This window comes from Mauremys reevesii, linkage group 4 (genome assembly GCF_016161935.1).
Source record: "Mauremys reevesii isolate NIE-2019 linkage group 4, ASM1616193v1, whole genome shotgun sequence".
NCBI classification, from domain to species: domain Eukaryota; kingdom Metazoa; phylum Chordata; order Testudines; family Geoemydidae; genus Mauremys; species Mauremys reevesii.
Window position 1 is genome coordinate 23,119,116 of NC_052626.1, and position 25,008 is coordinate 23,144,123.

Genomic DNA, 25,008 nt, shown 5'->3' on the forward strand with positions numbered 1-25,008 from the left:
ACCAGTAACAAAAGCTTCCTGCCAGTTACTGCCTTCACCAAATATATTTCAAACACTTTTCAAATTGAGGTTAAACACATGCTATAATTATACTTGTCTTAATGCTGTTAAACATATGAATAAGTATAACCTAATTACACTTTCATTATAGGACTCAGTTACAGCACTCTGACAGAAGGGCTACTGTACTATGATTTCAAAGAGCTTTGTAATTCATCTCTTTTGTAAAAGATTACCTTAAAACTCTCTAAATGCTTAGCAGTTTTTAACTTATTCTTTGTCATTCATTGCCGGATAGCAATATTTTGCACAGCAATCAGCTGTTCCGGCAACAAAATCACAGCCTATCAGACATTTCTCTTCTTGAGGCTTTGTTTTTGAGGTTGAAGATGCATTGGTTACAATAAGAGGAGCAAGAGGAAAAACCCAACAAGTTAAGCTAAAAGCTCTAGTATAACTGGGATGGAGCTCTGCCTTGATCAAATGACTATCAGGAAGACATGTTTTATAGAGAGTTAACAATTTCCTGTATTCCTTTGTGTTGGTGTTTAATTGAGTCTTCAGTTCCCAGGAATACAGGAAATTGTTACAGGATTGTAAGCTCAAAGGAGCAGGGATATTGTCTTTTTTAAATTTGTAAGGCACCAGTGCACCATGCATACCCATAACACTATATAAATAACAGTAACATTAAGTAGTAAACGAAATAGGCCCATATCAACTTACCACATCTGAATCAAGTAAACATTTCAGCTGGTGAGACCATATTTATTGTAAATAGCTGTACAAAAAACATACATTCTTTAACATAGTCTAGAATTGATGCTACATCTGGAAATACTTAGGTGTGTGTAATGTATGGATTAAAGACGGACCTAGCCCAACAACTCACATCCAAACACCTTCAAACACTGGTGCGTTTAAAGTCTGGATCAGAATTTTGCACCTCAGGCCCTCTTGCAAAGTAAACAGTGAGTTAAATGTAAAAGCAGAAACAACAGGTGAATACTACCTGCTCCCTGCCAGGAAGACTTTTGTTTTGGAAGAGGAGGGGGATGTTTCAGAGCACCCCCTCGCAATAACACCCAGCATGTGGTGCCCAGTCTCAGTTTGCACACAACAATATCTGGCCTATTTTAGCCATGGGAGTGACTTGGCCCTTGAGAGAAGCCACTTCAGAGAGTTCAACACTTTCTGGGGTAACAGAATCCCTTAGCCCAAGTTCAATACAACATCAACACAAAAGTCTTCAGCCCCACTGGGTTCAGCTTTCAGCCCCCTTCCCTATAGGCAGGGTCTCAGCAGCAACACCCTGTCTCACTGCCAGCTCCTGGATTCCAGTCATCTGTGTCAGGTCAAACCTCCTACCAAAGGCCTCTGGCAACCCTCAGCTAGTTCCTAGCTTGAGCCCAGCTTCTTGTCTCACAGCAGAGCAGGCTATCCATTCTCCTCCTGCCAGACAGTACTCAATGGTGGGGCTTTCCTTCTCAGTCAGCCCATCTGCTCTCCTCCCCAGCCAGACTAACCACTGGGCTTTCTTCCTCTTAAATCCTACACCCCAGCACAGATGTAGCTGGGCGGGGATAAATGAACAGCACAGAGTGGCCCAATGGCTCCCAGCCCTTAAAGGGGCAGGCCACCCTGTTCCAAATGCACCCTTTCATTTGCCTCAGGGGTAAGTCTACTGGCCCCATGTAAGGAACAAAAATTTTGACCACTCAGGGTCACACAAAAGCTGATCATTTTTCACAGGACAAGTGGGATGAGCATCACTGTCCTGGCCAATTCCTGGGCAACTACATTCTGGCTACCTAACAAGCCCCCTGCTGTTTCAATTGCATTGGGATTAGAAGATACTTCCAGGAACCAGTCTTGTTGACTAAAAGTAGCCATTCATTAGATGACAAAACAATAAAGGATAAAAACAAGTCATAAAAGTAGATTAAGACTAAATATAGCCTGGTTGCCAGAATGACCTCCTCTTAGCAAGCCATAGCCAGACTAACTCCCTCAGCACTGGCTCACTGTTTGATAGTCCTTTATTAATTCCCTGTCTACTATCTGTTATTGCCACCAGTATAGATACTGAGACCTCTAACAGCTGAGCACCTGAGATAGTGCTTTGCTGCAGAATTTCCCTTATAAATCCTTTGAGCACAAACTCTTGTTTGGTGTTAAATTCCACTGTCTCAGAACATGAGTCATAATCAATGGTGTGGCTGTACTGAAACCTGGTCCTATAAAGGTGGCTAATTTATTATCTAAATAGTTGAGGAACACCTAGCTTTCTTCATGAAGTACTTTTCCATTAGGACTTATGCTCCTAAATCACATGGGCTTTTGAAAATCCAAACCATGCTCTACTCATCTTCATGCTAGATTCTAATTACCCTACATGAGTGCTCCATGGGCAAGATGAGGTACATATGGCCAAAGATGAGGCATGAACATGGCCCATCATTTATAAGACAGTTCAGCTACCTAAAGAATCCTAAATAAATGGGAGATTATTATTTTCATTTCAGTCATTCTTTGTTATGTCAACATTATAAACATATTAAGAAACCTAAATATAACAAATTAACATCTCTTGGGCAGGAACTATATTGTTATATGTTTATACAACAATGGGACCCTGAACCTTGATAGGGTCGCTAGGTGCTACCACAATACAAATAACATTAATAATAATGATGGAACAGAGGCTTAGGCCATTTGGCCTTGATAATCATCATCATTTTGGCACCAATTCAGCAAATATTTAAGCACATGCTGAAGTTCCATTGACATCCATGGGACTTAAGTACATGCTCAAATACAAGTATGTGCTTAATTGTTTTTCTGAAGAGGGATGGTGTTATGCTTATATGAAGCATATTTTTCAGGGGAAAAGGCAATATGCCGCATTTATTGAAGATACAACAATTAGCATATGCATTCAGTCACACCACAGACACGCACACACACTGAGTCCCGCCAGTCGATGTTATAGTTACCAGTCCAGAGTCCGGATCAATCTCACGGCCAGCTAGGTTGATCACAGGTAAGGAGGAGCCAGGTGCTGTTGGTCGCGACTCGATGCTCCGGGAAAGTCTTGGCAGGGCGAACCTGGCTCCTCCTTACCCGTGATCAACACTTAAAGTTAAGCACGTCTAAGCATTTTGCTGAAGAGGGGCCTGTGCACAGTGTAGCTAAGGAAAAAAAGTATCAGGTATATTTAGGATATAGAGGTGAACTATAAGTATTAATTAATGTTGCAACACAGGGCCTTCAGACCCCAGGCCTGTAAGATATTTAGCTTAGTCAAATTAGGCCTTAGGATAAATTAGCATAAGTAAATAAATAAATAATAAATCTGCTGAGCTTGTGTTTGTGTTGTGATATGCTAATGTTTTGAAAGTTGCTGGGTTTGAATAATGTCTGAGTAGACTGTAGACATGACAAGATGACCATTGGTAGGAGGGGAGAAATGGTAGAGACGTCTTTAACTACCTGTTACTATGGTTATAAGGTGACATATGTTAATGAGTGTAAGGGGAACTAACAAGTTAGCCTATCAAATACAGTGCACCCCAAAAGTAGTCAGGTGTGAAAGTCCAAAGAAGAAAAAAAAAAAGAGTTAAAATCATCATAAATATGTAGGAACGCCAGTAGGCATCACTAACACATTATACAAATTGTATCCTGGCCAGGGCTGGCTCCAGACTCCAGCGTGCCAAGCGCACGCTTGGGGCGGCATTTTGCCGGCAGGGCGGCAGTCATGCCTGCAGGAGGTCCCCCGGAGCCGCGGGACCGGCGACCGCCAGAGCGCGCCCCGCAGCGCGCCGCCCTGCTTGGGGCGGCGGGATTCCAAGAGCTGCCCCTGATCCTGGCCTTTGTGCGGTGGTGGGGAAGATGCCAGGATGACAACCACTGATAATGGTGAGGATGAGGACTAACACATCTGGGTTTTCCACAGGCAGGGGCGGCTCTAGGAGTAATGCAAATATTATGCATTCTGTATTGGTCTCTCTCTCCTTTAGCAGATTGCAGTGTGTGTATTGTTTGGTTTGTTAATAAAAGTAATTATAGAAAGAGCAGTATGTAATCTCTGTTGTGCACCATGGGGTCCCTCTTCTTTTGATAATATCTCCATTGTATCAAGTATCAGAGGGGTAGCCGTGTTAGTCTGGATCTGTAAAAGCAACAAAGAATCCTGTGGCACCTTATAGACTAACAGACGTTTTGCAGCATGAGCTTTCGTGGGTGAATACCCACTTCTTCGGATGCAAGTGAAGAAGTGGGTATTCACCCACGAAAGCTCATGCTGCAAAACGTCTGTTAGTCTATAAGGTGCCACGGGATTCTTTGTTGCATCTCCATTGTAGTTGACCTTGGGGGCCGAACTCTCAAAGATTAAAGTAGGTGTAAACCCTCACCTTGGGGTAGATCATTGGTTAAAGTAACCCAAAACTATAGTTAAGGCTACAATAGCCACTGTTTGCCTTTTCCAGATTTATGTTGTATGAGTTTGCTTGATATTTTTCTGTGTCTGAGTGACCCAGCTCTGATCTGTGTGCTTTCGATAGGGCATTAGGCTGGCTCATGTCCCCACACCTCTACCAACAAGCCTGTTTTAATGAGGACTGAGGGTACATAACACAGCCCACTTTCATCTTGTTGATGCCTCCCACCTGATTCAACGAGTGACCAAACCCTCTGTTCACAGATCTCAGAGAATTTGGTCATCCAAATACAGAAACCCGCAAAAGAAGTTGCATCTTACCAGACTGCCCTGTGGACACAGTTCTAACTAATCCTTCTGAACTATAAACTGTAGCTGCAGAAAGACATGGCCTGCAACTAGCAAGGTGATCATAATTATAGTGAGTTATTCCAAGATACGTGGAAGTTAGAAGGGCCAAATTCTGCTCTCAGTTACAGCAATCCAAGTTATGTGGTTGTAATTAAGCAGAAGTTGTCCTCCAAAATGCAGAATTCAATAGAAAAAAATAGTACTATAGATAATTATTTCTAATAGTACAGTCTGTTTCAATATGGGAGCAGCACTATTTAGGGGTAATAAACACACAAGTAAGTTCTCATAGAGCCAAGACCAGGCTCTGTTTTGCAGATACAATTTGTATCAGCAAATTTTTTCCCTGCAGCAATGAATTGCAGGTGTAAATCTGAGTAGGTGCATCTCCAGCTGCCTGATGTACGCTTACAATCTGATAGTTAGCCATGCAAAAATTCAGAGTGATCCAAAAGATTTGCAGCTGCAAGAAGTGGGGGCAAACTTGGTAGGCAGAAGTTGTGGTCCCAAGTTGGGCGCCCTTTTAAAAACTTTGGCCTTTAATATGTAGGTTTTGACACAGAGTTAATAAAATAAATCCTTTCCTGGATTGAAATGAACAGCTTTGAAATAGTGACTGTGTTCTCTTTCAAATAAAGTGCAATACATATGAGCCACATTTTCTAAAGATAATCTTTCAGTCACGTAGCTCTCACTGAGAACTCATATGTGAGGCATTGAAGGTAGAGGTTATGAAGCTGCCTAAAGCAATAAATATTTTGCAAGGAGACACCAGCAACCTGTACTCTTCTCGGGCTTACAAAATGAAAGTACATAAATACACAGAGTGTGTTAGAAGTGTGTGTAGAATTTCATACAGAGAACTAGAAAACAAACCTTGACTTTTCATTGATTTCCTCCACAGGCAAATAAAAATCCACTTCCCTACTTCATGCATGTTTGCAAATTTTGCCATAGGGACCAATACTTATTTTTTCGGTGCTAAGAGATAACTAATCCCACCAAACCAAAGCAAGCAAAGGAGGAGCAGATAGAAAAATACAGCATTTATGCATATTGGATGAAAGATCCATCACTTACACAGACTCTGGAGTATACCCAGCTCTCTCTGAGAGGGCCCAGTGAGGACTGGGACAGGGCAGTTTCCAGAGGTCTGCAAGTGACAGAAATCCACCAGTTAACTTCCCCACAGAAGGCATCACCCAGACCCTTCCAGCTGGATTCCATAGGCTGTGGATTTCTGAGTCCACGTCTGTGTGGTTTTTATAGGCAGTGGATCTTTGCAGTTGCTAGTAGTGATGTCCCTGCCATTCTCCTAGCCCACCACAAACAACCTCACTGTGAACTTCTGTTCAGTGGGCTCCAAGGAGCTTGGCTAAATGGTGGGCAGGAAACTACAGATTCTTACTGGGTAGCCTCTTCATAGACACACATCCTGAACAGAAGAACCATATGTCCTCGTGCTCTTAGTTCATTTGGGGCCAATTTGTTTGGAGCCAGGCATGGCCTCTGCAGATCTGGGAGGGTTTCTCAGACTGGGGAAGAAAATATCAGAAAGGTAGTAGAATCTCCAGTTGCATGAGAAGATGATAAATTGATTCCCGCCACCCTCCAAGATGGGTAAATTAATGTATGTGTTTCACAGTGGAAGAACAGAGCTAAACACCACTTCTGCTTTCTGCATTATGTTGTCTCAATCAGAGAGCTAATTCTGGTTGTGGCATGGAGGGGGGCATTAAGCCTGCCAAAGACAGAATGAAACAGGTGACATTTAGAAACTTGGGCAGGAACTTTCCAGATTATTTTGTCCCTGGTGACTTTGCCTTGCTTGTCCATGGTCTCTATATCTGTCTGCCATATTGTGATGTAAATGTTGCAATCATATGAATAGAATTAAAGGCCAAATTGAAGCTGCCCCAATGAACTAGATGAACGAGACGACAGAGGAAGCCCCATACCTCTAAGTGTTCAGATACTACGATGGCCATCATGAAAACCTAAATAGGTAATTACACCCGTGCAAGAAAGTATTGATAATGGATCTGTACTCCCTCTTTGCATAAGGTTCACCTGCACCACCAGCGTGAGGGACCTAGACTAGAGGTTTTAGAAATATGTTCATACTGTTTATATTTAGTAACAATCTTGAATATTTGTTTATTGTTGCTTTGGTTAATGGTGATATAAATTATGTAATAAGAGAAATGGGATCTGCCCCATTAAGAATAGGACGGGTACATGGTGAGTGAGCCCTTTCAGGGGCTGGAGTGTTGAGAGAGGGCACTGCTGCTGCTGCTTGTGAAAGATGAGGCTGGCTTGTAGCTGAGCACTGCTGTGGTCTCCATCTACAAGGAGCTCCTAAAGAAAAGGATTTGAATTCCTAGAATAAATAAAGGACACTCTGAAAAGCTGAGTCTTGTTTTAAGGATATTCTGACAATATGGCCACGGAGCAGCAAAACTAGTACCTAGAAGGTAGCAGTAGGTAGTGGGAGGAAGGGTACAATACACATCTGTGTTGAGGGGCAAAAATGGCTTTAAACCACCTTTGCATTTCCCCAGTCCTGAGGCCACCAGGTGCCTGTCCAGTCCGTGATCTTAAATAGTTAAGCCATAGCAGCTTTAACGGAAGAGAATCCAGACCGCTATGCCTGCCTCTGCCTCACTCCTGCAGCCAATCTCAGCTAGACATTGGGAAAGCAAGGACACTGCACCATCTGAATCGGATACAAATGAGATTCAGGTGTGTACGTCACTCAGAAACTGATTACATAAATCAACTAAAAGCATTATATCTCCATTGTTGAGTGGCATACATGATGAACAGGAGCGATGATAGAATAGAACCTTGCAGATTCCTACAAGAAACAGGGACACTGTCTCTTGGAACGGGTAACAGAAAACAAACCTCTCAGAAAGGAAAGAATAGGCCCACACAAAGGTTTCTACCCCAGCTAGAGTCTTCAGACAAGTCAACAAATCCTCAAGGACAATGGTATTGTTCCGAGGCTGCAGACAGATCTCAAACAAACAGCATGGACACCTGAACGTTGTCCCTTCCAAGGAGGAGATCATCAGCCCACAAGTCTAGAGCAGTTGCTGCATCATGCCCAAGTCGGGAACCACACAGAACGGGATCAAACAGACTGGTCAAAAATGCTCTGATGGGAAAACATACTATCAAAACTGCAGGAATGTGTCAATTTTGACAAAATTTTGTTTTGGAAAAAAACTGAATCTGGAAAATACATGGTACGATGGCCAAAACTTTCATGTAGGCCAGCAGTCAGACCGCATGGAGGACAAATACATGTATGCAAGTTCCCACAAAAAGTCCATGGGAATGAAGGTAGGGGGTGAAATTTTTACCCTATATTCCCTCATACCTCATGAGCCCAGTTTGTCTCCCTTAGCCCCAAAACAACTGCCTTCTCTCCCCCTAAAACCACCACCCTTTAACACAGGGGAGCAGGGTCAGGGGCTTGCCCTGCTCCACACAGCTCCCAGGAAGCAGCCAGCATGACCCCCCTCCGGCTCCTATGTAGTACGTGGAGGTGCGGCCAGGTGGGTCTGCGCGCTGCCTTGTCTGCAGGCGCCGCCCCTGCAGCTCCCATTGGCCACAGATCCCGGCCAATGGGAGCTGCAGGAGTGGTGCCTGTGGACAGGGCAGTGCACAGAGCCACCTGGCCACACCTTGGAGCCAGAGATGGGACATGCTTCTGGGAGCTGCTTGGGGTAAGCGCCGCCAGAAGCCTGCACCCCTGACCCTCCAATCCCCTGCCCCAGAACTGATCCCCCTCCCTCCCTCCAAACCCCCCAGTCCCAGCCCAGAGCCCCCTCTTGTACCCCAAGCCCCTCCTCCCCAGCCCCACCCCAGAGCCAGAACTCTCAGCCAGCCAGAGCCCTCACCCACCCCCCTGCCCCAACAATCGGCCCCATCCCTGATCCCCCTCGGCCACAGCCCAGAGCACCCTCCTGCACCCCAGACCCCTCATCTCTGGCCTCACCCCAGAGCCCACACACCCCTCCCCCATACCCCTGCCCCAGCCCTGATCCCCCTCCCACCCTCCAAACCCCTCAGTCGCAGCCTGGAACCCCCTCCTTCACCCCAAACCCTTCATCCCCAGTCCCACCCCAGAGCCCTCAGCCCTACCCCCTCATCCCAACCCAGAGCCCCCTCCTGCACCCTGAACTCCTCATTTCTGGCCCCAACCCAGAGCCCGCACCCCCAGCTGGAGCCCTCACCCTATCCCGCACCCCTACCCCCAATTTTGTGAGTGTTCATGGCCCACCATACAATTTCCATACAGCGAAGTTGCCCTCAGGCCAAGAAGTACGTCCACCCAATTTTAACACCTAATTTGATTGCAAGGAGAGTTTTGTGAAAACCTCAAAACTCTCCTAAGCACTGAAAGCAAGAGCAGATGAAATATGAAACACTGACAACCTGCAAACAACAGGATAGCTAAAAAAAAAATCAATAAAAACACCAGGCCAAGAAGAGAAGTGTATTAAGGGGTTTTAATATCAACTGTGTCTTACAGATTTGTGCATCTTTCCCATGTTAATTTGATATTCCCTTGTTAATTTGATAAAAAAAAACTTGCTAGTATCTTCAGTTCAGATGTTTGATACTGCAGATACTGTATACAGACTTAGCATATGACAGCCCATCCCTCAAGCACCAAAAGAGACTACTGGTAGAGAACGTCTCAGCAACATTTTTATGTAATGGAAAGAAATTATATATATATTAGGGAAAATGTGTGTTTGTGTGGGTGGGGGAAAATGTATATAATTATTGGGGAAAGAATTTCAATTCCAATAAGAATAATTTGTCTTGTGAAGTGTTGATTGGTATTATGTTACATTGCACCTTGTCACATAAGGTGACAAACTACATATACTAAACTATAAGAAGGCCAAATTCTCTACTGTGCAAATGGGTGCAGTTCTATTCACTTTTCTGCTCAGGTAAATGGATAACATTTCAGAAAATTGGGTCCTGTGTGTTTCTGAAAAAACAGTTTAAAAAAAAAAAACAAGCTCCCTCCCTCCCCACTTTTAGTATTTTTACTTTTAAACCACTGTATGTTTCACTGACAATAAATATTGTATTGTGGGGTGAGTGATTAGCAGATCTCTTCTCACTTAATTATCCACACGGGACTATACTTGCCAGACAAAGAAGGGAGAGGGGCAATTTACTTTAATTGCAAATAAAAGGTATTTGAGACCTGGCATATTTATATTCACTTAGGTGCTGCTGTAATGGATTGGATTTCAAAATAGTTTATGGGTCTGCCGCAAAGCTGTAGTTAAGATAGGAGAAAGAGGGGTTATGCTTGAGTGAGTGGGGGCAGCCGTCTCTCTGGGGCCTAGTGATAGGTGACAATTAAAGGTGAACTTTTTAATGTTATTTTTCAAAACAGAAAATTAATTAGGTTATTTCATCAAATGAATCTGCTTGAAGCATGAAGTTCATGTGCTAGCTGCCAAGCCAAACAGAGAGAAAGTCAAGCCCCTAGAAAGAAGACTGTGCTTGGAATGTTCCAGATACTAAGGAAGAAAACTTCTAACCTCAGAGGGAAGTTGTGCAGTTATTTCTCCATGAGGCTGACAGCTGAGGACAGAGGTGCCCCAGCCACGCCTCCTTTTTCTCTTGCTATGTCACCAACACATGTGGTCAAGAGGGCACTGGTATAGGACTGATTTTAATTACACAGAGTTCTCAGCCCAGATGGAACAGTGTTGCACTAGACTCTCACTCATGGAGGACCAGCTCCAACTCCCGACTAAGGCACAGTTGGAAGTGAGTCTGATGGTCACAGGTTAGGCACCAAAGGGCTCTGCCTGCATCGACCGCTTCACCTGTGCACCAGCCTGTTGGGACTCCATGCAGAAAGGATTTTTCAGGAATGGAGCAATTTGTCCACACAATTTAATAACCCTCTACACTTAAGGATGACGCAGGCCAGAACTGGAGTGCACAGAGGCAGGGCTATATGAGGAAATTTTACACAACAACCTGCCTATGCTATTCATGATCCTACTCAGTATTTTTATTGGGACAGAGCAGCTACTTTATTCTTCTCAACTGACCACTTACCTTCTTTGATGGATATCACTGGATGTATTGTAGCACCACCTAGGGCATTGTCATGAGGCAGACTGCAGCAGGAAAGGCATGCTTGCCTCAGTTTCCCCTTTCAGAGTCCCCACTAATTCCATGAAAGCTTATCCTCTAGTCCTCCTGCCTCCAGCCCTAGGCTTCTGGCTTGGGAATGTCATCCAGAAAACCACTCTTGCTGCTCTTCTTGCCTTCAGCCTTCTCTCAGTAACCACCTTCTGCCTCTAGCGCCTCTCATCTGCACTTCCTCACTCAGGCAGCTCTGAGTCACCAGATCCCCTCCTGTCTCTTCCTTTATAACCCCACATGTTGCCCTGCCCTCTTCATTGACCAAGTGGGAGCACCTGTTCTGGCACAGGGGGGATGGATCTACTTCATTTGCTGGGGCCAGCTCCCTCACCCTATTACAATGGGATTTTAAATACAGCTGGGAACAGTCACAAAATTTGACAAAGAGGCACTCCATTTTGATTGAGATTCTCAGCAAGTTTTACTGATTCCAAAAGCTGTGCAGATAAGGCTGTCCCTCAAGTTACAACACAGCAGGCTACCAAAGCTTCAAACGTGCAGGCCTGCATTTTAATGGGATTCTTCAGTCATGCTCAGCTAACTCAGATTGACCGAACACAATTGAAAAATGTATCCTTTTTGACCATTAATACAAAGCCAAAGAGTTCACAAGAGATGATGCAATACAAATGCATTTTTCTTTGAAGGCCTGGTCACCTACAGTGCCTCCTAGTACACTGGGTCTGGTCTGTAGAAAATAGTCAAAGAATTTTTTTGGAACACTTCTTCTTAGTAGTTATAGCTGCTCACTAGACTTTCAAAATCAAACATTACAGAGTACAACACACAATAGCCCAAAGAAGAATTAATCAACTTATAGACAGTAGCTGAAGTTGGCAAGACACCAAGTCAAAACAGACATCAGTGCTGGAAAGGAAATGAACAAGTTTTGCTAGTAGTTGTATTCAGTAAAACACCAATATTTAGCGCACCCCCCCCCAAAAAGAAGCTGTTTAGCTGTAATCATGAAGCCATTCAGCTTCCTCTTTGAGCCCCTCAGTACTGAGCAGAACTGCTGAGCATAAGAACATAAGAATGCCTGTATCGGGTCAGACCAAAGGTCCATCTAGCCCAGTATCCTGTCTACTAACAGTGGCCAATGCCAGGTGCCCCAGAGAGAGTGAACCTAACAGGCAATGATCAAGTGATCTCTCTCCTGCCATCCATCTCCACCCTCTGACAAACAGAGGCTAGGGACACCATTCCTTACCCATCCTGGCTAATAGCCATTTATGGACTTAACCACCATGAATTTATCCAGACACACATCTCCCAGCCCACTCGAAGTTTGTTATTTTTGATGGAAGGTAGCAGAATATGGGCAATGCAATGAGCCAGCTCATGGCTGGGACAGTGGGGATGGGGCAGAGCGCCCACCTCCTAACAGCAGAGTGAACATACTGGCAGTAAGCTTTTGGTTGACTCCTTCAACTAAAACAGAGATACTGATCCTCAGCCCCATCCAATTAGATCATCAGTCATCCCTGAACTAGACATAATTAAAATGACTGCCACTCCCCAAAACCAATTTAACCTAACTATGAAAACAACAAAACAAAGTCTTTCCCAGCCAGTTCTGCAATAAATTCATACCGATGTCACAAACTCCATCAGCATCTATTGGTTCTCCCTCTAACAGAAGCAACAACACGAGGCAAAAAGTAGAAGATTAACGTCAGTGAGAACAGAGTACCTTGCTGTAACTGGTTCAGCAGACTTTTTGCTTTGTTCAGGGTGGACAGGACCCCCCTCACCAGGCTTGTGTTAATGGTTTGGTTGGTCCTCCTTCCTCCCAGCTCAGTGCAGTAGAACTCCCCAGAGTGCATTGCCTCATGTGCCGCTCACATCACTCTGCCTGTATGCCTGCTATCTTCTGCTGATGCACTCTGGGATAGCTGCCCAGATTTTCCCAGAATGCACTGACACAAGCAATGTTAGGCAGCACAGTAGATGTATTGCACAGAAAATGGTTGTGATGGCAGAAAGGCTGCTGTGTGGACACACACTGAACAATGTTACTTGTAACTTAAGGTCACTGGTTCAGCTAAATGCTTACATTAAAGATGGGGTTTTAGAATTCAGTTTCTAGTGGGAATACTTGTGTTTACAAGTTCAGCATTCACTTTCTATGACTATTCCTAAACATTTACTTAAAATTTGCTCTTTTCATGTTTGTTTCCATAACACATAAGCATCCTTCCTTAGTGATGTGAACTGTGCTTGGTTGGGCTAAGTCAGATAAGACAAGACTTTCAAGCATGCAGCATCTTATGTGGTGTGGAAAGATCAGGGCTCGTCTCTCTCTCTTTCTAATTTACTTATTGGATCATTTTTCCTTTTTTTTGTTTAAGATTAACATGAATTCATTTTTAAAGAACCAGTTTCAGCTTTAGGGTTAATAGTGCATTTACACTGAAGTTACACCATGTGTGATTCTCATTTAGCCTGAGCTATACACCCCTGGAAGATTTGCCTGCTCAAATGCAGCTCAGATACTACACTTGATGTGCAGCAAACTACTTAGTAGTGTGTCTCAAGGGGATTTAAAGAGCAGGTATTTTATCATCAACTTATTTCTTCTATACAGTAATTACTGATCTTGTGCCCAACCCTGTTTAAATCAATAGTTTTGTCAAGGCCTTTAATGGGAACAAGTTTGGGTATTTACTATACAGTCCAGAACAATTAAATAAAACTGCATGATGTTATGTGACTGAAAAAATAAAAACATAATTAATTCTATAATACAGTTAAAAAAGCAACAGGAAATCTATGGATAGAAACCATAATAAATCAACACTTTGGACTTAAGTTTAAACATTCACCCTCCTTTACTGTCCTTTGAAACTCCTCCACTAAGCACAGATCCTTTTAGTTACTCTCTTACTTCCTAAAGAGCCAATCTTTGACAAAAAAGTTATAATTCTATAAATTCTCAATTTAAATAATTTACTACATGATTAACCGTAATAGTCGGATTATGTAACTGCAATAAATCAGAGTCATGGCAGATAGGATTTTCTGTGCCAGTTTCATAAACTGTATTTCATTAAATAAACAGTTATAGAAGTTTCAGAGACATGGTGAGTGAGGGGGGCGGAATAGGAGTTAGAGGCTTTCAACATCTTTTATTTTTAACATAGAAGTAAAAATTGTATAAATATTTTATATTAAAATTTTTCCTGGATCAAATCCAGCAGCTCTTACTGCGACAGACTCCTGCTGGATGCATTGGGCCTTTTGTCTGAGTTAGGGTTATCGGATTTGGCCCATAAGTATTAGACAATATATATAATTGCATAAATGACATTCCTAACAATTAAAGGTTTTAATGATGGTAATGCTGCACTTTCATGCTCAAGAGCTGGCAAGGAGGAACTCTGTTTACATGTGTTATTGTATATTGTTGCATACTTCTGGGTAACTGTGTGAACAGTGTCATAGATTAAACTGGAATTATCTTCTTGGGGCACCTTAATAATTGCCTGCCCCGATCATCCTCCTCCAGCTAACTTTGTACACACAGACACTCTCTGTATGCTGGTTTGTAAAATGCAAACCTACCTAATAAACAGAAGCTGAAGACAAAACCCTCCCTTGCCTGCACCATATGGAATAAAGGACATAGCACTCACATATTATTCTCCACATATAGTTAAAATGATATCCTGCCTCCATCCACTACTCCAGCGGTTCTCAAACTTTATTGCACCGCGATCCCCTCATGAAAACAAAAATTACTACATGACTCCGGGGGGGAGGGGCGGACCAAAGCCTGAGCCCACACGAGCCCTGCTGCTCTGAGCAGGGGTGGGGGGAGAAGCCCAAGCCCAGAGGCTTCAGCCCTGGGTGAGAGGCCTGTAATCTGAGTCCTGTCACTCGGGGCTGAAGCCGAAGCCTGAGCTCCACCACCCAAGCTGGTGGGACTCAGGCTTCGGCCCTGGGCAGTGGGGCTCGGGCTTTGGCTTTGGCCTTGGCCCCCAGCAAGTTTAACACCAGCCCTTGTGACCCCATTTTAATACATTTTAATGGGGCCGTAACCCACTTTGGGGCCCTGACCCACAGTTTGAGAACTGCTGCAACGACTCCATTATGCATTGATACCTTGTGGTATCCCATTAATTATCTTAATATTGGTCAGAGAATCCAAATTCCAGATGTAGACCAAAGATCAACTTTTGTCCACATCCACCAGTTCTAGTGCAGTTCTCCTACTAGTGAATGGGAAATAAAATGGGTTAACGATCGGGGGCAGAGTCAAGGTTGGTGTCCATCGTTCACTGAGTCTTTCCAGACTTTCTTACATACGTTCTTTACTATTGACATAATGTTCTAATTTCCTGCCTTTCAAATATTTGCATTATTATAACTACAACCTACAACCAATGGTATTTTGAAGTGCACTTATGGTCAGAATAATGGTTAAGTATAAATCCTAAATTCATGATCAACAGATCTGGTCCACGGACAGTGTGCATTCAGAGTCGTGTTCCTTACTTTACTAACTTTTAGCACTGCAGAGCCAATAAAACTATGGGACAGTGCGCTAGATGCTCTTCCGGCTCAAGCATCAGTTACAGAATTAAGCAAGTTCTGACTGCTGAATGTTTTCCGCCCATGTTAACACACCAACCAGAAATAATCCAGTTTGGATTCTCTAATCCCAGGTGCAGTTTGCAGGGCTGGCAGTTAGAAAACAAACAGACAATCTTTGTACTTGTGAACTGAGGAAATTTGATATAGAAACAGAATCATTGTGTGACAATGAAAGTGGAAACCTATGAAGACATTTTTGCAGTCACTTTTCTCTATTTACAGCATCTTAACTCTTCAGACAGTTTTGTATGGCAATTTTTAAAAGTAATTTTGGTAGAGATTGGGCCTGATGCAATGCCTCGAGAAGTCAATGAGAATCTGCTGGATTAATCCCTAATATGGCTAAGAAGTGTCACTTATGCTCAGATTTTACTCCGAGAAGGAGATGCCTGCTGAAAGCACAACTTGGGTCATTTATACTTTAACCTTTTCTTCTGAACTTCAGCACTTTTAATTTGATTGAACATGCACATACACAGAGGCCAAGATGGAATGTGCCAAATGTTTGCCTAATAAATCAAATCCAGTGGAGTGTTCTTTGCTTTCATATTGGACTTTACTGGAACTTTATTGGAACTAAAGAAAAAGATGTAATTAGCCAATGAAGTTGTTTACTGTTGGCCAATCATTTGGCAAAGAGGGATTAACTAACCCAGACAAATTCAGATGTCTGGAAGTTTAAAACTCTCTCTTCTTCCCAGAATATTTTCATTTCTGCCTCCACAAAATTTTTCTTTTGAAAAGTACATGAGGTAATATCTTTTATTGGACCAACTTCTGTGGGTGGAAGGTACGTAGTTTTGAGTTACGTAGCTTGAAAGCATGAACATTCCACCAATGGAAGCTGGTCCAATAAAAAGTTATTGCCTCACCTACCTTGTCTCTTTCACACCCTGGGACCAACCCGGCTACAACAACACTACACACAATTTTTCTTTTGGAATTTTTATAGAATTGGGACTATCAGCCTCCCAAAAAGCCTATGCAGATTCATAGAGGGTGAAAGTCAAAGTCATTCTGCATAGGAGAAGCAGAGAGTCAATTGTCTATGCAACACCAGTCTCCGCTGACCCGGGTCCTACACAGACTTGGGGATTCATAGTTGGAGAGATAGTGAGTCTGGGCAGGACCAGGGGAGAAATGCATGTTGATTCCTTCCTTTTGTGGAATCTGTCAAGAAGTTAATGCAGTCTGAATATTATATACTCAAGGCTTCACTATTTTCATGTTTGAATGGCAGACAGCAAAGAAAGCAGCACAGATTACAGGTGTTTATGGCCCCGTTCAGTCAAAAACCCCAAACCATTTCCTGATACGTTCTGAGTTTTACAGATAAAGGGGGAAATCATTTTCATTCCCCACCATTCGCAGTCTCCATTGCACATGTCCTCTGTCCATTATCTATGCCCCATTTAGTCCCTTCACACCATGTTAAATGGGGCTTAAGCCAGACATAAAGCGTTACAAGAGCACTCTGTACAGAAGCAGATTTTACATTCAACTTCTACAGCATAAGGCTCAGATGGAGGGCAATGAAGGGCAAGTGTGGGACCCACATCCTCCTGTGTAAAATGGGGTAGCTCACTGCAATGCAGAGGTGAAGAACATCACAGAGCTATGGAAAATCTTTTCCTAGACATTTTATTATGAAAATATTGAGCTATGGAGTTTATATGAGGTGGCAGTTTTCCAGTGCATGGGACTGGAAGATAATCTGGGAGTTACAGAACAGAGAGGGGCTGGTGGGCAGCAGAGTTTTCTTGCCCCAGCATTTGTGCTGATCGGGGGAACAAAGATTGCCGAGCCTAAAGATAACCTGAAGATCAGCATAGGAGCTGACAGAGAGGAAGGAGAAAAAACAATTAAAAATAACAAGTTCCTTAAAAGCTTAAGGCCAAATGTTGTTCTCATTTACACCTATTTAGTGTCAATGAGGATGCATTTTGATGTATATTTTACTGTGAGAGATGTGAGTAGAGGGGGTTTGTTAACTATTTGACAACATTTCTTAATTTAGCTACAAAGGTTTGATTTTTTTTTGATCCTATTAAATGGAAACTAAGTAGTCCCTATTATGTAGCCTCCAAGACTGGCTCCCGGGTTTTTGCTGCCCCAAGAGGCAAAAAACAAAAAACAAAACAAACACACACAAAAAAGCCGCGATCAGCGGCTGCTCCACCGCGCTGCTTTCTTCTTCGGTGGCAATTCGGCGGCTGGTCCTTCCCTCCGAGAGGGACCGAGGAACCCACCGCCAAATTGCCACCAAAGATTGCAACGTGCCGCCCCTTCCCCTTGGCCGCCCCAAGCACCTGCTTGCTGGGCTGCTGCCTGGAGCTGGCCCCGTAGCCTCCTCACATAGGGCCCTGTAATGGGGTGTGCCTCACCTCACGTGAGCACCCCCTGGTCGAGTGTGTGCGTACCTGCAGGTTTTTTCCCCCTGCTCATGATGCCCCGTCAGTTGCTGTGCTTGTCAGGCAGGTCTTCGGTGACTCAGCCCTCCGGCCGAATCACACACAGTCTGCATGCGAAACAAACAAACCCCTTTGGGGGTAGACAATCCAAAATGTTCTGCAGCCCTCCCTGGACTCAGTCTTTAAGTATCACGGTAGCCTTGGTTGGTCCAGCTAGGTTGCATGGTTCCTACTCTGGTATTGAGCAATGCCCTGAGGGCTTCTTCCCTGAGGACTCCTTGCCTCTACTTGAGTCCTCAGTGACCCCAGCCTTCCTGCTGAACCACCCCTCTTGGACTCAGTTCACTGACCACAGCTCCCCACTGAGTCAGTCCCAGTAGTGCGGCCCCCCTTCCCTGGTGTACCACAGTTCTAATTCCCTTCCTTAGGGCATAGCCACTTCCCCTACTGGCTGGTGGAGGGGATGGTCTCACCCATTGCTCCGGGTCCCAACAAGTATAGCAACCTCATGCTGCACCCCTTTACTAATTGTCCATGTCCCTGGACAACTTCCCTGTTGAGTCCCAGCAGCCAGCCAGAAGCTCCTTCTGAGACCTGAGGTGCCTAGGGTAGTCCACACTGAAAATGCCAAGGACAGGGCAGGCTGCAAAAGGAGAGCAGATTCTCCCAAAATTGGTGGTTAACACTGTAGTTGGATGATTCACCAACCAGCCATAAACAGTGTTTCTGATCCCCCACGCTGGTTATCAAAAAGCTAAAGAAAAGAAAAGAAAAGAAAAGAAAAGAAATCACACAGCCCCTTTTATTGAATTCCAGTTCTCTGGCTCCCAAGATGCAAATAGATCCAGGAAGCAGAGGAGTTATTTAAAACTCTGCTCACTATACAAAATGTTATTCTGATCCCCAAAGAGCCAGCCACGTTACCAAATCAATGCTAGTTTGGATCTTACCCAAAATACCATGCTGTCAGCCAATCCTTTAGTATCTAAAGCTAAAGGTTTTATTATAAAAGCAAGGAAAGAGAAGAGAGTTGTTAAATGGTCACAGCAATCAGATATATACATAGGACTATAGAGTCCATCTATCAGGTTCTTAACAGCATTGGTGAGTTTTCTGGCTTGTAGAGTTCTTCTGGAACACATCCAAAGCTTGGATGGATCATTCAGTCCTTTGTTCAGAGCTTCAGTTGGTAGAGAAGTTACTCCAGAGGTAAGAAGCAGGATTGAAGACAAAATGGAGAAGCTGCAGCTGCCTTTTATATCCTTTGCCATGTGGCTTGTACATCCTTTGTCCCAAACACAAGCTTACAGCACATGGGCATGGAAAAGCACTTGGAGTCTGCTGTCCACAGGAATGTCCCTACATGTCCTGCTGACTCAGAGGTGTGGACCCTGCATTCTCTCAATGGGTACATTGTATAGCTGATTGCCCTGGGTAGGCCATTAAGCAGACTGGCTAGTGCTGATGCCAATCTGTGTGGGGGTGTCACCCAGAAACATAGCACAAGTTTGATATACAAATATACCACTCATATTTATAACTCTAAATACAAAGATGACACATACATATAAACATAATTATTATACTTATCAAATCATAACATTTCCATTGGTACCTAACACGGCATATCTTGTAAGATTCATTGCAATTTTCTAATATTGGTATCAATAAAATTATAAATGGTCACTCATATTCGCTACAGCATCACACCTTCTTAACACCCCCAGGCCCTGCTAACAACTGATCTGTCCAACCATTTCAGCCCCTGCAGCTAGCTGGGAATACCTCTTGCTCCCCCAGTCCCTGCCATCTCACTCTGGTCCGGCAGCTTCTTTTATATGAGCCCGCTGGGCCATGATTGGCAGCTTCCTGCAGCCTCTTTCCTGATGGCTGTGTCCCATGTGCCTCTTTAGGCAACTTGGAAGACCCTCTCCACTGCCCTTTTCTGGGGTGGGGTGTGGCTAGGCCACGAAGCCCCCAGCAGGGGGCCTTGTGGCCTAGTCCACCCATTCATAGGCCTTAGTAGAGGTTTTAAGCCAGCTGGACAGACAGTTTAACTTCTGAAAGACTGCCCTTCAATCATATGGTAGGGTTCCAAAAATGGCACATTTTTAACTTTTTATCAACCCAGTGCAAACATTCTGTTTTGCAAGTGGTACAAGACTTTTTCACACAGTGTATCCAAGATACTGAGTCTGAATCCAAGACTGCAGCAGTGGCAGAGAAGAAGACAAGCCATATTGTTCTTTGTTTATCCCACTGGGAAGAAAAACTCAAAGGAGAAAATACTAAATGAAAAAGAAAGGGAATGTGAGCTGGTTGTCCATTACAAGCCCCTCTGTCTCCGGGGGTAACCCAAGACACAACAGCCATATCAACATGTGAGGCTGAGAACTTTTTCTTTCTTCCTACAACAGTCCCAAACTCTCTAAATAACCTTGGATATAACAAAATAGCAAACAATTGCATGCCTGGCAGGCACGGTTATGTTCTGACACTAGCTACAAGCATACAACTGATGAAATATCGGGCTTGTAACCAATCTGAGAAAAGGAGATTGAGCAACAAGGCCTCACTCACCATTGTGACTCAATTCTCAGAAGATGAAGACTTGTGACAGAAGTAGCCAAAACAACAGAACTTGCACAATGTGTTTGTGATCTTTTGGGGATCACCCACACCAGTGTGGGGTCCTGTCAACACCTGCCCTCTAACCTTGGGGGCCTTTATGTCATGCAGCTATGGTTGAATTCCCTGACACCTGTAGCCTGCCAACAAGCACAATGTCTCACTCTGGCTTCCATCAGCTCTTTCCAGGGCCTTGTGTACTGTTTAACCCTTTGAATGATGGCAAAATATTGTAAATATAAATGTGAAAAGTGGCATTAAGGGAACATGGTTGTTTACATGATTCATCACTCAAAAGTTAGGAAGTGCCTCATCTTAGTTCAAAAAACACAAAGATTTGCATTGCCTCCTCATTTTGCATTTCACCCACCACTAATGTCAAACATTCACATGTTCATGTAACAGGAAGGTTAGCTCCCTGTTTATTGCTGAGGTATTTATATTGCTTGATAAAATGATATGCCACTTTCCATCATAATCAAACTTTCCCGTATGTTTCCTGAAGTATAAACCATTGCTGTGGAATAGTTGACCACAGTATTATATAAAAAGAGCTGCTCTGAGTTGCTGGTATTTTTCAAAAATGGCTGAAAAGTCACTTATTTTTCCCATATCAGATGTCAAGTAAAAAAAAGTGGGTCCTATCCTGCAAGGTTCTGAGCACTCTGGCCCTGATACAGCACTTAAGCATGTGAGTTGTTCCACGGACTTCAATAAGGCCTTCTATGTGCTTAAAGAAAAGCATGTGCTTAAATGTCTTGCTGGATGAGGGCCTGAGCGCTCAGGGCCTTGCAGAGTCAAGCCCAGTGAGAGTACAGCACATCTGACAAATGCTCATTAGAAATTCATGTAATACCAGAAAATGCTAAGCAGCATTAATAATTTAGAAGGATCATTGACCTTTATCCTGACTTTACTGTCTGAATATTAGTTTGGATTTGATTCTCTACCATAAAGTTTACACTCCCAAAAACATTTTATGCAAAGCAACAGGTTGGGAAATTACAAATTGTGAATTCTGTGTCAGCAATTCTTAAACAAACCTCAGATTGCCCACTCTGTTGCCAATCTAAACTCTGACTACACATGGCAAACCACATGGCACCTCCTTTCACACCAGCATTTTTCAATCACTCATATAATTTATAGCACAGAAGACTGATAATAACAGATCTCTCTCCTGGCATTGCTGGCCAGCTCATAATATCACTTTGGGCTACTAAGGATTCATTTCTAATCTCTCTGTGCACGCGCATGAGAATGTACTACCTGAAGACTATATTGATACATTTATGGAATGAAATAGTGGCCCCCATGAAGTCAAAACTCTCATTAGGGATCCCACAATCTCTCTAAATTGAGGAGTTCTCCTTTAACTCTTTTATATTGTTTTGCTCTGTCTGATCTTCAGCCCTCACTTCTGATTTTGTGCACCCACTTTGGCCTGCATACATGGCTGAGAGAACCAAAAAGGGCTTGAATCCTGTTTTGCATGCACATCCTCTTGCATGTGAAAGTCAGCCGGCTGTGTTTTGCAGGAGCAATCAGTTGTGTACACAAAATTGGCATCTGTGTTCAGGCTGGCTGAAAAATTGGACTGAGAAAGTAGAAAGGCCATCCAACCCAACAGGCCTGTCCTTTTGCCTATCCTAATCCCACCTTCCTGATTTTTTGTCAGTACTTTTTCCAGCAGCAAATCCAAGTGTCTTTTTATATCAATTGCTTCAGTCATCTTCCATCTTGCTTAACCTCCATATGTTTTAGCTCTACAGTCCTTAGGTTTTTTTTAAATGGTAAATAACACTGCTCTACAGCCAAAATGCTTCTGAAATAAATGTAGTCAAACTTTACTAATTCTGGGTCACTGAGAACGAAAATGATGCTTAAAATTGTTGATTGGTTCTAGTTTTCAACATATGCTATTGGGTCAGTATATATCCTTGACTTGGGAATAGCGGAGGATAAGTGAGTTATAAAGGGAAGGGATCTCAATTTAAACCAGAAATGACTAAAATACATCTTTGACTGGATCTATGAATAAATCTATGACTGGGTTTGGACAGTACTTGCTTTTTAGGCAAAACAATGAATGATGCAATCTGAAGCTGGTATTGTGTCATACATGATATGAATTGCATCATGTTATTCCTAGAAGTCATGGATGATGCAATCATAACGAAGCTTACATCACTCTGCTGAACAAATTGCCCTATATCACCTCTAGAAATCATACAATGTCGTGCTCTCTTATTTGTCAGTGTTTGATTTTGCAAAGGGACACATTTCTGTTTAGCCAAAGTGAGCAGAGATGCCTCGTACTTGTGTGAACAGTGCAGATAACTTCTGCTATGTTTGTGGTGAAGTGACTTTTGCATCACAAAAGCGCAGTATAACCACTATGGTTAAGAAAGCCTATCACCTTTATTTTGGCTGCAAAATTGGAGATCAGGACAAGAGGTGGGCCCCACACATATGCTGCAACACTTGTGCAACAAATCTTCGCCAGTGATTGAACGGGAAAAGGAAATCTATGCCTTTTGCAGTGCCAATGATTTGGAGAGAGCCAACAGATCATACCAGCAATTGTTACTTCTGCATGGTGCCTCCAGCTGGGAAAGGTGTGTCAAAGAAGAAAAAGTGGACTGTGCATTATCCAAACATTCCATCAGCTATACGCCCAGTACCCCACGGAGAAGGACTGCCGGTTCCTGATGCACCAGAATCATTCTCACTTGAGTCAGACGAGGAAGAGGAAGAGGATGAAACTTCTGGTCCTGAACCATCAATGTCACAGGACCCACATTTTCTCCCATCCTCCTCCTCTGAACCACACCTCATAACACAAGGTGAACTGAATGACCTTGTCAGGGATTTGGGACTACCCAAGAGTAAGACAGAGCTGTTGGGCTCCAGACTACAGCAGTGGAATCTCCTGGCAGGTGATGTTAGGGTTTCCATGTTCCGTGACCGTCAAAAGGATCTTGTCCCATTCTTCTTCATGGAAGGTGATCTTGTAGCCTGCAACAACATCGATGGTGTGATGGCAGCCCTCAACATCATTCACGATCCAGATGAGTGGAGACTGTTCATTGATTCATCGAAGACGAGTCTTAAAGCTGTTTTACTGCATAATGGCAATGTTTTGCCATCAATTCCAGTTGGTCATGCAGTCCATATGAAGGAAACCTATGACAACATGAAACAACTTTTGAGGTGCATAAACTATGACCAACATCAGTGGCAGCTTTGTGGCGATTTGAAGGTTGTTGCTCTCTTGCTTGGTCTGCAGACTGGATACACAAAATACTGCTGTTTTCTCTGCGAATGGGATAGTCGTGCAAGAGATTCCCACTACATCAAGAAAGATTGGCCACTCTGACAGTCATTGGAGCCTGGGAGGAAAAGTGTTCAGCATCCACCACTTGTTGAATCAAAGAAGATTTTGTTACCACCCTTACACATCAAACTGGGTCTGATGAAGAACTTTGTCAAGGCCATTGACAAAACACAAGCAGCTTTCAAGTACCTCTGTGGAAAATTTCCAAGGTTAAGTGAAGCTAAGATAAAGGAAGGTGTCTTTGTTGGGCCTCAGATTCGTGAACTTCTTCGAGATGATGCATTTGACCATGCACTGCGTGGCAAGGAAAAGACGGCATGGAAAGCCTTCCAGTTAGTGGCAATAAATTTTCTTGGAAACAACAAGGCAGACAACTACAGGCATACAAAAGCCTTGGTTGCAACATATCACTAAAGATACATTTTTTGCACTCTCATCTAGATTTTTTTCCACCGAACTGCGGAGCAGTGAGCGACAAGCATGGCGAGCGATTTCACCAGGACATTGCAACAATGGAGAAACGCTATCAGGGCAAATGGAGCCCATCAATGCTTGCAGACTATTGCTGGACAGTGACAAGAGATGCTCCATTTAATGAATACAAGAGACAAGCCAAGAAGCACCGAGTAGATACTGAATAGGACTAAACTATGTACATAATAGTTTTTTGCCTTTTGTTTCATAATAAATTTTATTTATATAACCCTTTTGCTGATTTTTAAAGTGTTACATAAACAGGACAGGTGAAATATTATCATGTAAAGCAACCATAAACACATGAAAAGACTTAGGTTTACAATTTATGATTAAAACTCTACTATCTACACAATATACATAGACATAAAATGTAAAAACTTAAATATCTTAGAAACAGTAGCCAGTCAGTTGTTTTAATTGTCATATTTGAATTCAGCACATCAAAATACATAATAAATATCACATTTTATCTCTGAAGCAGACAACTTCTCAAAAATTGTAGACCAGTGTAATAGAGGGCCCAAACCAGCTCCCCTTGAAGTTAATGAATGTTTTTCCATGAGGAA

The 25,008-nt window shown here is 43.2% G+C and overlaps 1 protein-coding gene across 1 annotated transcript in view; it reads right to left on the reverse strand.

Annotated features, from left to right (window-relative positions):
* DLK1 (delta like non-canonical Notch ligand 1) overlaps positions 1-11,161 on the reverse strand; it is a 67,613-nt gene extending 56,452 nt beyond the window's left edge. Inside the window, exon 1 of the mRNA XM_039537190.1 lies at positions 10,904-11,161. The gene's annotated coding sequence lies outside the window, so the exon portion shown is untranslated. The remainder of the gene's footprint in view (positions 1-10,903) is intronic.
* Positions 11,162-25,008: the final 13,847 nt, after the last annotated feature.